This window comes from Olea europaea, chromosome 5 (assembly GCF_002742605.1).
Source record: "Olea europaea var. sylvestris chromosome 5, O_europaea_v1, whole genome shotgun sequence".
NCBI lineage: Eukaryota > Viridiplantae > Streptophyta > Magnoliopsida > Lamiales > Oleaceae > Olea > Olea europaea.
This window is the reverse complement of record NC_036241.1, coordinates 13,646,790-13,659,067: the sequence shown is the minus strand read 5'-3', so window position 1 is coordinate 13,659,067 and position 12,278 is coordinate 13,646,790. Positions and strand designations below refer to the sequence as shown.

Sequence of the window (12,278 nt, the reverse complement as noted above, 5' to 3'; positions counted from 1 at the left end):
TTTCCCCGTCATCTGTTTCAACTCTCCATATAAATGATACTCCATCCTGCAAAAATTCAAATGTTAGAACATTGAACAAGAGATAATAAAGTAACGCATAATCTCAAAAAATCAAGGCAACTGAATTCTAACTACCATACAATACGCAAGACATTGACGCTAATAACAAAATAAATTCAATACAAATTTAAAAATTAAAATAATTTAGTTATAAAGAAAATTAATCATGTCTATTACATTTGAAAAATATATTTAAAAAAAATTTCAAATTAAATACATTTTTAAAAAAATTAAAGAATATAAATATTATTTAAATAAATTAGAAAAAAGTCAAAGATTAATTCATAAAAAAAAAATAAAAGGAACAAAATAAATTGTTAATGTTGGACAACATTATCTATTCAATTATTAAATTATATAAAAAAAGGTAATTATAAAAATTAAACAAATAAATAACATAATTACTCTTTAATCAAATAAAAAAATAAATTAATTATAAAAATTGATAAAAAAAATTATATATATATATATATTTTAACAAAATTGCAGACTATTAACAGTCTGGACTGACTGTTAACAGTCGGATCACCATCTTTTACTATCCCTTGCTAGAAATCGCCATTGTCGACAATGGAGAGATTCAAAAATTACAAAAAATTCACATTTTTCACCCAGCATGACCCACAATCTAACTACTCATGCATCTTCATCTAATTAAATCGAATAAACGTAAAATAATTCAATTAATGAAAATTGGAACAAAAAATACAACTTCCTGTGAGAAAACTAACCGGAATAGTTCTCCCGGTGGTAGATACGTGCTTCTGATCGTCGATTGAAATCATTATGACGTTGGTGGTTTCGCCCGGTGGTTGATCGATCAGTTTTTTTGGCAACTGTGGCGTCGATTTTTTTTGGGTCGATTGGTTAGAGAGAAAACTTTCAAACAGTCTGTAGCCTTGAAGGGTACAATCGCCATTTTAGTGTAAAGTTATGTTTTAACTTAATTTTTTTTTAATTCATTTAATGGGTCAAAGGCCAATGTTAAAATTTACTACAGTTCAAGAGTCATTTTCGTATATTTCCTTTGAGATTCAAATAGGGGTTAGTAAAGTTTCCATAACTCTTGCTCTACATGAAGTCTACAGTTGGCTATCACCATATAGCTTAGCCATTGTTTGATGGCTATTATTTTAAAAAATATTGATATTTTGATTAGTGAGTTTTTGGACAATGTATAGTTAAAAAGTAGTGAAAAATTAGTATAAAAAATAAAGAGTTGGAGACACATAGAGGCTTAATTTTTTGGATTATAGTTTAAGAGATTTTTTAAATTAACGGTTTAAAATAGAGAGTGAGTTTGACTTTTCCTTTCTTTACAATTGAATGCCTTCAAAGTATTTTAATTTTTAATAGATGAAAATAATATAATATATTTGAAGGAAAGTAAGTGAAAATAAAAGAAAGGAGAAAACAGTAAATAATTTTCTGGAGTAGTAAAATTAAATGTCATTAATAAAGAGGTTTACTAAACTCTTTAAAAATAGATACTCTAGTAGGAATTTGGTTCATTTCCATAAAAATTAGTACTTAATGTCTCTGTTCCTTTCAACTTCTCGAACTAATGCTTATTCTAGTTGTGCAGTAAAATTAAGGTACAATCGAAAAAATATCCTGCCATGTCCCATCCAATATCAGTACGTTAAGAATGAACATCGAGTTTTCCTTAATTTTCATTAATATCGTTATACTAATATTATTTAACGTTACTCATTAGTTAGATTATTAATTGTATTCTTAACCCTGAGTTTATGCCTTAATTTCCATTAATATCTTTATACTAATATTATTTGCCGCTACTCATTTGTAACAAAGTTTGATTATTAATTGTACTATTTTATTGAACAATTAAATTATTTAAATATAATAAAAAAATATATTTCAAACGGTAATAAAATAACATGTTAGTCAATTAAATTTCACACAAATGCTTAAAATCTGATTAATCAAAATGTTATTCAAATAGACAGATACATAAATAAAATTAAATTTAGCGATAGAAATTTATCTAATGTGATTTTTCTATTTATTAAGAGGAAATCATTTGACAATCAAAAGGTCCCGTAGCTCAGTTGGTTAGAGCGTTGGTCTTATGAGCCGAAGGTCGCGGGTTCGAGCCCCGCCGGGACCAAAATGAAAATTATATTTTCTATCCTTTTTCTGTCCCGATCATGATTGAGTAAACTTTTGTCAAAACAGATTTTTCTCTTTCTTTAATTCAAAGAGTGTATAAAAGTTCATTTCATAAGCCAGTAGTTAAGGTTTTGATTTGTAGAGCTTTCAGAAATTCAAATTTAACACCCCACCTTCTGTTCTGTTTAGTTGGATTGTCGGTTCCAATTTGAAACTTTTACAGCAAATATCAAACATTCTTGGTCGTAGGTCATTATACAATCCCACCACATTTTTCCATTTACACGCACCATTGCCTGAACTAGCATCTTTCTTGGCCATTCACAGGTATGTGCTTAGTGTATTCCCATACTCTTTTATTGTAAAAATGGAAATTTTATCTCTTTGTCATAATGGGATTTGTTGATATTTTCTTTGTTCAATTGTTTTTAACGTGTTTTTCATGTTTTGCTGAAATTGGTATTAAAGAAATTATATGCAACCTTTTTACAGTAATTTGTCTTGCTCTAGTTAAGGGAGTATTATGTTAGTCTTAGAATGTTTTGCCCCTTTAAGCTTTAAGCCATGGCCTGTCAGGAGGCAGGCAGTATTGGTTTTAAAATATTGGTCTGAAATTCGGAATTAAGGGTTGGCAATCTTGTGATTAAAGAGTTTGTTTCTTAATTCAGTGCATATTGTTACTAATCATAGCCTTATTAGCATCCAATTAATCAAAAGTTAGCAAAATTGAGTTGCAAAGGAAAGGTTACCTTTAAATGGGCTTATCTTGCATATGACCCTTTGTTTGACATTGCATACCTTATGGGCATTGAGAAGGGCTCTGAAAAGAAGATTGCTGAAGCGAACTTACCTATTGGATTTGTGAGTTTTTGTTTCAGAAATGAATTGATTGAAATTCAGGAATAAGTTGAAAATGGAAGACCAAAGGCACGATAAGTTTGAAGGGAAGACCAAACTCAAAATGAGATCGGCAGACAGCAGAAATGGAGCTGTCCAGGCAGGCTCTTGATCACTTGTCCATCGCCATGAATTTTCTCTGTGTTTATACTTTAGAACCATGATTTCATGTTATTCTTGCGAACTTCAGGAAAAAAATGAACTCTATGATAATGTGCTAGGCTTATGCTAAGCTCTGTACTGTTGTTCAGCTTCCAGAGAAGTAGAAATGGGTTGGGATGATTGGTTTAAGAAAAAGATTTGCCTCAAGCAAGCAAAGGCAGCTAGAACAAAGCAAGTGGAGTTAAGTTTCCTTTTGAATGAATGATTTCATGCCGTCTTATATAACTGAGTAACACTAACTTATTACCAAGCTTTATGTTCGATGACTAGCAGACATCTTCACAATTTTATGTGATTATTCACCTTCATTCTTGATTATAAGATAGATGGATCCTTTTAGAATATTATAGTCATCACAGGATCCTTCATGATACTTATTTCAACCTCTTAGATGTTAAGGGCACTTTTTCTTGGTACGGTTGCTATATGTTTTCTCATAGAAGTGAGCTTGGCCTCGGCAGAAAACTCAAATATTCTTTGACAGACCTCGCTATGGGATCATAGAAGGGTGAATGAGTTATCCTCGTCGAGTTCGTTCTTCTGGTGCAATGAGCTTATTTTAATTTTTCCTTTTCAAAATTCTCCTCTCTCTGCACTCTACGTATATAGTCTACAGAGTTCGATTAATATATTCCGTCTCCTAATGGTCTTACACACTTGGTGCAGCACTCAGCCAAAAAATCAAATGACTGCAAGTGGAAAAATCATTCTGCTCTATAGACCAAGTGCTTAATTTAGCATGCCTTGATCTCAACTAGAAAATTTATATATTCTTTATCATGCCTTAGCCTCACTCATTTGTGGTGATTGTTGGCAAGAAAACCCCTGCCTCATTCAAAAGGAATAGGTAGAATTCAAGGTGTCGTAGACAGCCTTGCTATTAAGAACCTAACTTCATCTGCTTTGAGTCATAGACATTTTTGGAGCAAAATTCAAGCAGGGATTAGATCTCGCTGGATTTCCATGGTTACTGAAGGTCGAATAAAGCAAAAGAAACTTGAGAATCAGTTTAAACTTGATGCTAAGCTCCATGAAGTAGATGTATTTTCGATTTCCACATTATGTAATGTAATTCATATAGCACATATATCCATGATTTGCGTTTCATTGTGGGAGTAGCATTATCATGTTTGACTCATGATCTTGTAAAATATTTTCTGGTATTTGCGTCTAGCATATGGACTTGTAGGGTGGAGATTAAAAATTTATATTTGATAACATATAATCTAACATAAAGAATCAAACATATAGAGAAACAAAGAGGAGGAAGAAGAAGAAGAAGAAAACAATTGAGCCACCAAAAGAAATTAGGTTTCTACTGAAAAAATACATGAGTTTATATATTAAAAGAGAAGTAAATAAAAAGGAAACTAAATATTATGCAATAATATTATATGGAAATTATATATTGCTAATATCCCTCCTCAAACTCACGATGCTACAGCAAGAAGAGTCGAGAGTTTGTCAAGTAAGAAGCGATAGCGATGAATTAGATGAGATTTCGTGAAGAAGTCAACAAGCTGTAACGATGAAGAAACAAATGGTAGAGAATATGGTGCCAGTCTGCAGATGATGGCGAATAAGATGACAGTTTATCTCAATATGCTTCGTGAGCTCATGGAACATGAAGTTGTGAGAGATCTGAATAACATTTTTATTATCATAATACATGGAGGATGGAGAGGATAAAGAAATACCCATGTCTGTAAGTAATCAATGCAATCACACAATTTTAGTAGTAGTAGATGCCGTAGCACGATACTCTGCCTCAGTAGAGGAACGAGAAACATCAGTCTGTTTCTTACTCTTCCAAGAAATAAGGGAATTACCCAAAAATATGCAAAAATTAGTAGTAGACTTGCGATCGGTGAAGTTACTGGCCTAACCAGCATTAGAGTAGGCACGGAGCACTAAAGAGAAAATTGATGGAAATGGAAGACTCCGAAAGCAAATACCAAGAACATAGCTCAAAATACGAACAACTACCCAATGAACTATAGTAGGAGCTGAAACAATCTGACTAACAATGTGAACAACATAAGCAATATCGAGATGTGTGATGGTAAAATAAATCAGACATCCAACAATGGTGCTATTTAAAGTGGGATCAGTCAAAGGTACACAGTTAGAAGAGAAATATTGAGCATTGGACTCAAGAGGAGTATCCGCAATTTTAGTATCAGTAAGACGAGCACGCTTAATAACATCTATAGTATACTTAAACTGAGAGAGAAGATAACCTTTAGAAGAAGAAGCAACTTCGATACCCAAAAAATAATATAGAACACCTAAGACTTTCATTTCAAAACGATGAGCTTATTCTAATTTCAAATCGGCAATCCCATCTACATCATCACTAGTAATAATCATATCATTAACATACAATAAAAGTAGAATATGACTAGTTGAAGTACATCTAAAGAATAGGGTAGAATTATGATGACTGGATGCAAAACCAAGAGAGATAACAATAGTAGAAAATTTCTCAAACTGGGCACGAGGTGATTGTTTGAGATCATAAAGTGACTTCTTAAGTTTACAAACATATCCAGGAGAGCGAGAAAGTCCAGGAGAAGGAACCATATAAAGCTCCTCGTGAAGATTTACCTTCAACATCCAACTGAAAGAGACTCCACTGACAAACAGATGTAAGTATGTAACTACAATTAGTGTACAAACAGTGGTCATCTTGACAACAGGAGCAAAAGTCCCCTCATAGTCCAAACCATATTGCTGATTAAAACCCTTAGCAACCAATCTAGCCTTGTAATGCTCAACTGAACCATTAGATTTGGTTTTAATCTTATAAATCCAGGCAATGCAACCAAGTCTCAAGTGTCTGTTTTATTAGAGCAGAAAGTTCATCGTCATAGCCTGTTGCCAAAGAGGATCCAGAATAGCTTCTTTATAGGAAGATGATTCAGATAGCTTGTGAATAGAGGTTAGAAATCAACAAAATGACTTAGAATAAGAAGAATAAGTAAAATCAGGTAACTAAGTTGACTTATGAATACGTTGAGGATGTCGAGAAATAGGAGGAGCGGGAGCTAGATCAACAATTTCAGGCGGTGCTTGGGAAGCTATAGAATAAGGAGGGCTATCATGAGCTGGCGCATGTGTACCTTTAGGACATAAAAAATCAACAATACGTGGGGTATGGGAAGGTGGTCTATCAATATCATTAGAGAATGGATCAATATGAATGAGGTCAATTTTAGTCAAGTCATGGGTATTATTAGGAATACAAAAAAATGGAATGTGCTCAAGAAACATGACATGACGAAAAACATATAATTTCTTATTAATGGGATCAAAACAGTGATAACCCTTTTGTCCCTGCCCATAACCTAAGAAAATACAGATAGCAGAGTGAGATGTCAACTTATTACGTTCAACTTCAGGAGGACGAACAAAGCAAGTATAGCAAAAAACTCTTAATGAAGAGTAATCAAGAGGATACCCATACAATGTTTCAAAGGGTGATAAACTTGAATTGTGAGAAGAATGAATCTTATAATAAAATAAATAGCAGTAAGAGCTGCTTCTCTCAAAAATGTACTGGGAACTTTGGCAAACACAAGAAGGGAACGAACAGTTTCTACAATGTGCCTATACTTTCGTTCCACAACACCATTTTATTGTGGGATATTAGTACACGAGGTTTGATGAATTGTGTCATCAAGAGCAAGTAATTCAGAGAAATTAGCTGAAGTATTCTCTCCACCAAAATCACATCTAAAGTACTTAATTATAGTAGAGTGTTGCGTGTTAATAAGTGCTCCAGAAGAATGATAAATAGAAAGAAAATCAGAACTTCATTTCATGAGATAAGCTTGACAATAGCGACTATAATCATCAATAAAAGACACATAATATCTAGACTCTCCTTTTGTAGTAATAGGAGCAAGTCCCTATACATCAGAGTGAATAAGATCAAATGGTGCAACAGAATGAGACACACTTCGAGGAAAAGGTAAAACAGAAAATTTAGCTAATTTGCAACAACTACAATCAGAAATGTCATGAGCTTGTAAATTTCCCAATTAAACTTTACAAACTAAAAGTTTCAAACGATTAGTGGAAACATGTCCTAGGTGAGAATGCCACAAATAAAAACCAGAAGACGATGAATTTAAAGAAAAAGATGATAAGTCAACACCAGAGACTGCAACGTATGATAGTCTCAGATTGTCCAGAACATATAACCCTCATTGTCTATAGCATATCACAATCAGCATCTAAGATTGAGGATCCTACACATGACAAGTATTAGAAGAAAATTGAACTAAATATCCAGAATCACACAATTGGCCAATATAAATAAGATTCAAAGTAAGAGTTGGAACACAATAGACGTCTTAAAGCGATAAATTATGTGTTAACAGAACCAACACTTGCTAAAGGCAGTGGTGTGCCATCAGCAGTCATAGCAGACATAGACAAGTTAGAAGGATGCAAGTCATTAAATTTTTTTAAGTTAGACGACATGTGTTTTGAAGCACGGGAGTCAAATATCCATGAGGAAGAAATACTTGAGTGAGTCTGAGATGATAAACCTATTTGAGTAGAGGTTAACATAACATGTGGCTAAGAACTTTTGAAACTGCTCTGCTAAATTAGTCAACATGGGACTAGAGAAAGGTAGTGCTCCAAGTATAGACAAGTCACTAGATGGCATGGTAGCAGCTACGTTAGCATTGGAATGATAGGATCGCTGTCGTGGTTGTGGCTGCTGCTACTTCAATTGCTTGAGACATTGAGACTTCCAATGTCCCTTTTATTTGCGAAAGTTACACTCATCGCCAGCAATTCGCACATAACATTTGTTCTGATTATGTGTGGATGATCAAAAAGGTACAGCCAGCACTGAGGTGTTAGATGGAAGAAGAGATACTTTTCCTACAAGAGATTTCCAATGTGTTTCTTCAACTACAAGTTCACTAACCATCGAATCAATTGAGGGAAATGGAGTGTGGTGCACGATAGAGCCTCTAAATTCCTCAAAATCACTGCGAAGTGTCATAAAAAAATGAACTAATCTCTACTCCTTTCTAGAAGTGATATATTCCTCACATGCTTTAAGTCCCACTGATTCTATAATAGCGAACTCATCCCAAATTGAATTCATAGTAGAGCAAAATTCGAGAATACTCATATCCTTCTATTGTAAAGCCCGTATATCAAAATCTAATTGATATACTTTTGCAAAATTAAACTTAGTGTATAACTTCTGAAAAGTGATCCCAAACTTCTTTCGCCATTTCAAACTTCATCGACTGTGTGCCAATGGATTGTTCAACAGAATTATGAATCCAAATGAGGATTTTCGCATTGTTTGACTCACAATTATCTGACTCTGTCACATAATTCTCAGCAGTGTTCTCAAGTTTCACGATAGTTCCACTAACATAACCTCACAATCGTTTTTTTTATAAAGAAGATTCCTTATTATAGTACTTCAATATGAGTAATTTTTACCATTTAATCTTATACTAATGGATTGAAGTGAATCATCCCTTCCAATTGCCATTATGAAATCAACAAATAAACAACTACTAATAGACAGAAATCAGCAAATTCCAAGAAACTCAACGACAACCAACGTACCAACACGAACTACCGTCGGAATATACCGTACAATGCGCATATGACCAAAATAATACTACCATATTGTTAGAAACTCACCAAGAAAGAAACTGTCTTGTTGACACGTTGTCGAAAATAGCACATGTGCTTGCCTGCACCGCCCACCGCCAGAGCGTCTGCAATTTCCGTTCACGCCCCACCAGGTAAGTTCGTCTCGTCGTTGTGAATCTATATATGGTCACCAATCATCGAATGGAGGTTTTGTTTGAAAGATATTGTATATTTTCAGTGGCTGCTCAAAAGAAAATTAGAGTTTCCTATTGTTTTTTATGACACAAGTTGTTTGAGAATGGATAGAACAAAAAAAATCAACTTCAACACATATGTTTAGGCTCTGATACCATGTTAACATATAATCTAATATAAAGAATCAAACATATAGAGAATCAAAGAGGAGGAACAAGAAGAAATCAATTGAGCCACCTAGAGAAATTAGGTTTCGAATGAAAAATGCATGAGTTTATGTATTACAAGAGAAGTAAATAAAAAGGAAACCTATAAAAGAAGAAAACTAAATATTAAACTAAATATTATATGCAAATTATATATGGCTAACAATATTTACATATATTTGTTTGTATCTTGAGAAGTTTAACCACAAATTATGATAAATATGTGATATTCATCACTGATATGGCTGAGTTAGCCATTAATATTCTGTACTATTTCAAAGTGATAAATTTAAACAAGCTGGATAAGTAAATCAACCCAAGTTTCAGAAGGAAAAAAAAACGTATATTGCCAAAGAACGGAAATACTGTAAAGAAAAATAGGAATGAGCTGCCGTCAACACCTGCTCCGACCATATGAGGTATTTACTTTCTCTCAATAAATTGCTCCATTCTAATGGAGAATTTGATTTTGGAGAATTTTTTTTTTGATTAAATTCAAGAGATATTGGAATATGTTTTCTACTTCTCAACTAGCAATCAAGAGACAATTATTTATTCAAAATTTTACTGCCTAATTTGTCATGGAGCTTTATTTTCTGACTGCAAAGGACATTAAATCGTGATTTCTTGAACTGGTAGAATGGAGTGGTGGCTCTGAAACCATGGAAGAAATTTTCAACAGGATACAGCAGCAGCAGCCAGAAGGGAGCGAGCCATGGCATACGCCTTTTCTCATTAGGTGCGTCATCAAGTCATTACAATTATCAATTGTGACTTCCATGAAATCACACTTTCAATTGACAATGACTCGGCAAGTTATTGTGTTTTTTGCAGTGGAGGGCGAATTCGAACCAGTAACTCGGTCAAGCTTATTATGACCTTAGCAATGACAACTGTGGGTGGAGCTGGAAGGAGCGATGGATAGCTGTTCGTCCATGGGGAAAACGGGTTGAACTGAGTCCATCCATGCCAAAGAAAATCAACAGCAAGCAAAAGACAAGTAAAACTACAACTTGGCCAAAATGAACATCATTGTTGTGAGAATATGGTTCTCTTAACTCCATTTTGTTCAGATTTATTATGGACCATTGGATGGGATCGATGGCCGGGATTTAATCTATTTGATATATTTGTGTTGCCTTGTCTTGGGGGAGATGTTTTGACTTGATGGTTGACACAATAAGGCTCCCTACGTTTTTTGACAGAAAGATGGGTTTTTCTTCTCTTCTTAAGTCGACTCCCTCTCCCTTTCTTTTGGCTCTCGATTTTTGGTTGAAGGTTGGTGGGTTCTTTGTCGGTTTCTCTCTCTCTCTCTTTGGAAGGTGAGTAGCATTACATGGAGCTGTTCCTGAGCCTAAATCAGCCATAAGAGAAAGAAGACAAACTGCTAGACAGATTCGGCCGAGCTCGGGTTGTACCTTTCCACCTTATTTGCATTGTTTTTGCCTTGAAACCCTTTATTATTTGATGATTATTGTTTGATTGAACTCCAAGGATCCCAACAAACTAGTATCAGAGCTAGGAGAAGTGAAATCTGTCCAAAAATCGATCAAAAACTTCTAGGAAATCGCGATTCCCATTTTTGGCCGAATCTGAAAATCCAAATTTCGGCCAAACGACTGACCTTTTGGCGAAACTGACCTTGGACCCATAACCAGCAGACCAAGGCGCTCCCTGTGGTGGGGCGCTTGACCGGACCGACGACCGGCGGCGCGTGACTCTGGCGACGGCGCGTGGCTGGACTTTCCGGCAAGCTTTTTTCAGGCAGTTTACTTATTTCGATGTCCTGAACGCACTGATGTCGTTTGTTTTCTGTTTCAGGTTCTATAGAAAAAGTTGGACGATTTTGCCCCTGACTTGACGTCTACAGCAATTTGGTTCAGAAACTTGGTGGTATATATACTGTTTTTTAACAGTAGTTTGGTAAGATTATTCCAGAACTCTCCGTTAGGTTAGGTTTGGTATCCTTACCGGTTTATGCATGATTATTACTTGGTTGCCTATTTGTGAATTCCGTTGATTGAATTCTTGTGATTAATTTGTAACCCGGAAGCATATTTACTTGCATTATATACCTGTGTTTCATGAACGGATTATGTGATTGTTATGCTTCATTTCTAAAATTGTTTTTAAACTCGGCATTCATATTTTTATATTGATCATCTCGAAAAGAATTTTTCAAAACCTTTTATGTTTTGTCCATGAGTACAGGCCACTCTTTTACAGAATCTGTAATGGGTTCGAGGGTCGAATTATCGCAATTCGATGAAAAGGGGGATTACTCGATATGGAAACAAAAAATGAGGGCCATTTTGGTCCAACAGAGAATTGCTAAAGCTCTCGATGATTCCGCTACATTTTCTGATGAGTTAAAAGCTAAACCAACTGAAATTGAAGACATGAATGAAATTGCTTACAGTTCTATAATTTTGAATCTATCTGACAACATTGTGAGACAAGTTGATAGTGCTAAAACTGCTAGAACTTTGTGGATTGCTTTAGATGCCTTGTTCTTAACTAAAACTTTACCTAATAAAATATACCTGTTGGAAAATTTATTTAGTTTTAAGATGGACCCGGGGAAGGATGTCGAGGGAAATTTGAGTGACTTTAGCATAATTATTAAGAGTCTAGCTCATAATGATAAAAAATTTGACGATGAGGATTTAGCTGTCATATTGCTAAACTCTTTACCCGAATCTTACAGAGAAATGAAAAATGCCATAAAATATGGTAGGGACACTCTCGCTTAAGCTATTGTTTCCGATGCTTTAAAATCAAGAGAACTTGAATTAAAAAGAAACAACAGAACTCATTCCCGGGAAGAGAGTCTATTTGTTAGGGGAAGACCTGAAAAGAAAGGATTTAACTTCTATAACAAGAAGGGGAGAGGAAAATCTAAAATGCAATCTAAATCTAAAGATAAAAGTGGTAAGAAATATTATCACTGTGGAAAGTTAGGACATTTCAAGAAAGACTGCTTCGACT

The 12,278-nt window shown here is 34.4% G+C and overlaps 1 long non-coding RNA gene and 1 other non-coding gene across 2 annotated transcripts; both read left to right on the top strand.

Annotated features, from left to right (window-relative positions):
* Positions 1-2,117: 2,117 nt before the first annotated feature.
* On the top strand, positions 2,118-2,191 carry TRNAI-UAU. The gene has a single exon. It is a non-coding gene; the product is annotated as a tRNA-Ile (tRNA).
* A 54-nt stretch (positions 2,192-2,245) lies between these two features.
* On the top strand, positions 2,246-12,267 carry LOC111394725. The gene is made up of 3 exons (XR_002702700.1): positions 2,246-2,520; positions 9,930-10,029; positions 10,125-12,267. It is a non-coding gene; the product is annotated as an uncharacterized LOC111394725 (long non-coding RNA).
* The last annotated feature ends 11 nt before the right edge of the window (positions 12,268-12,278 follow it).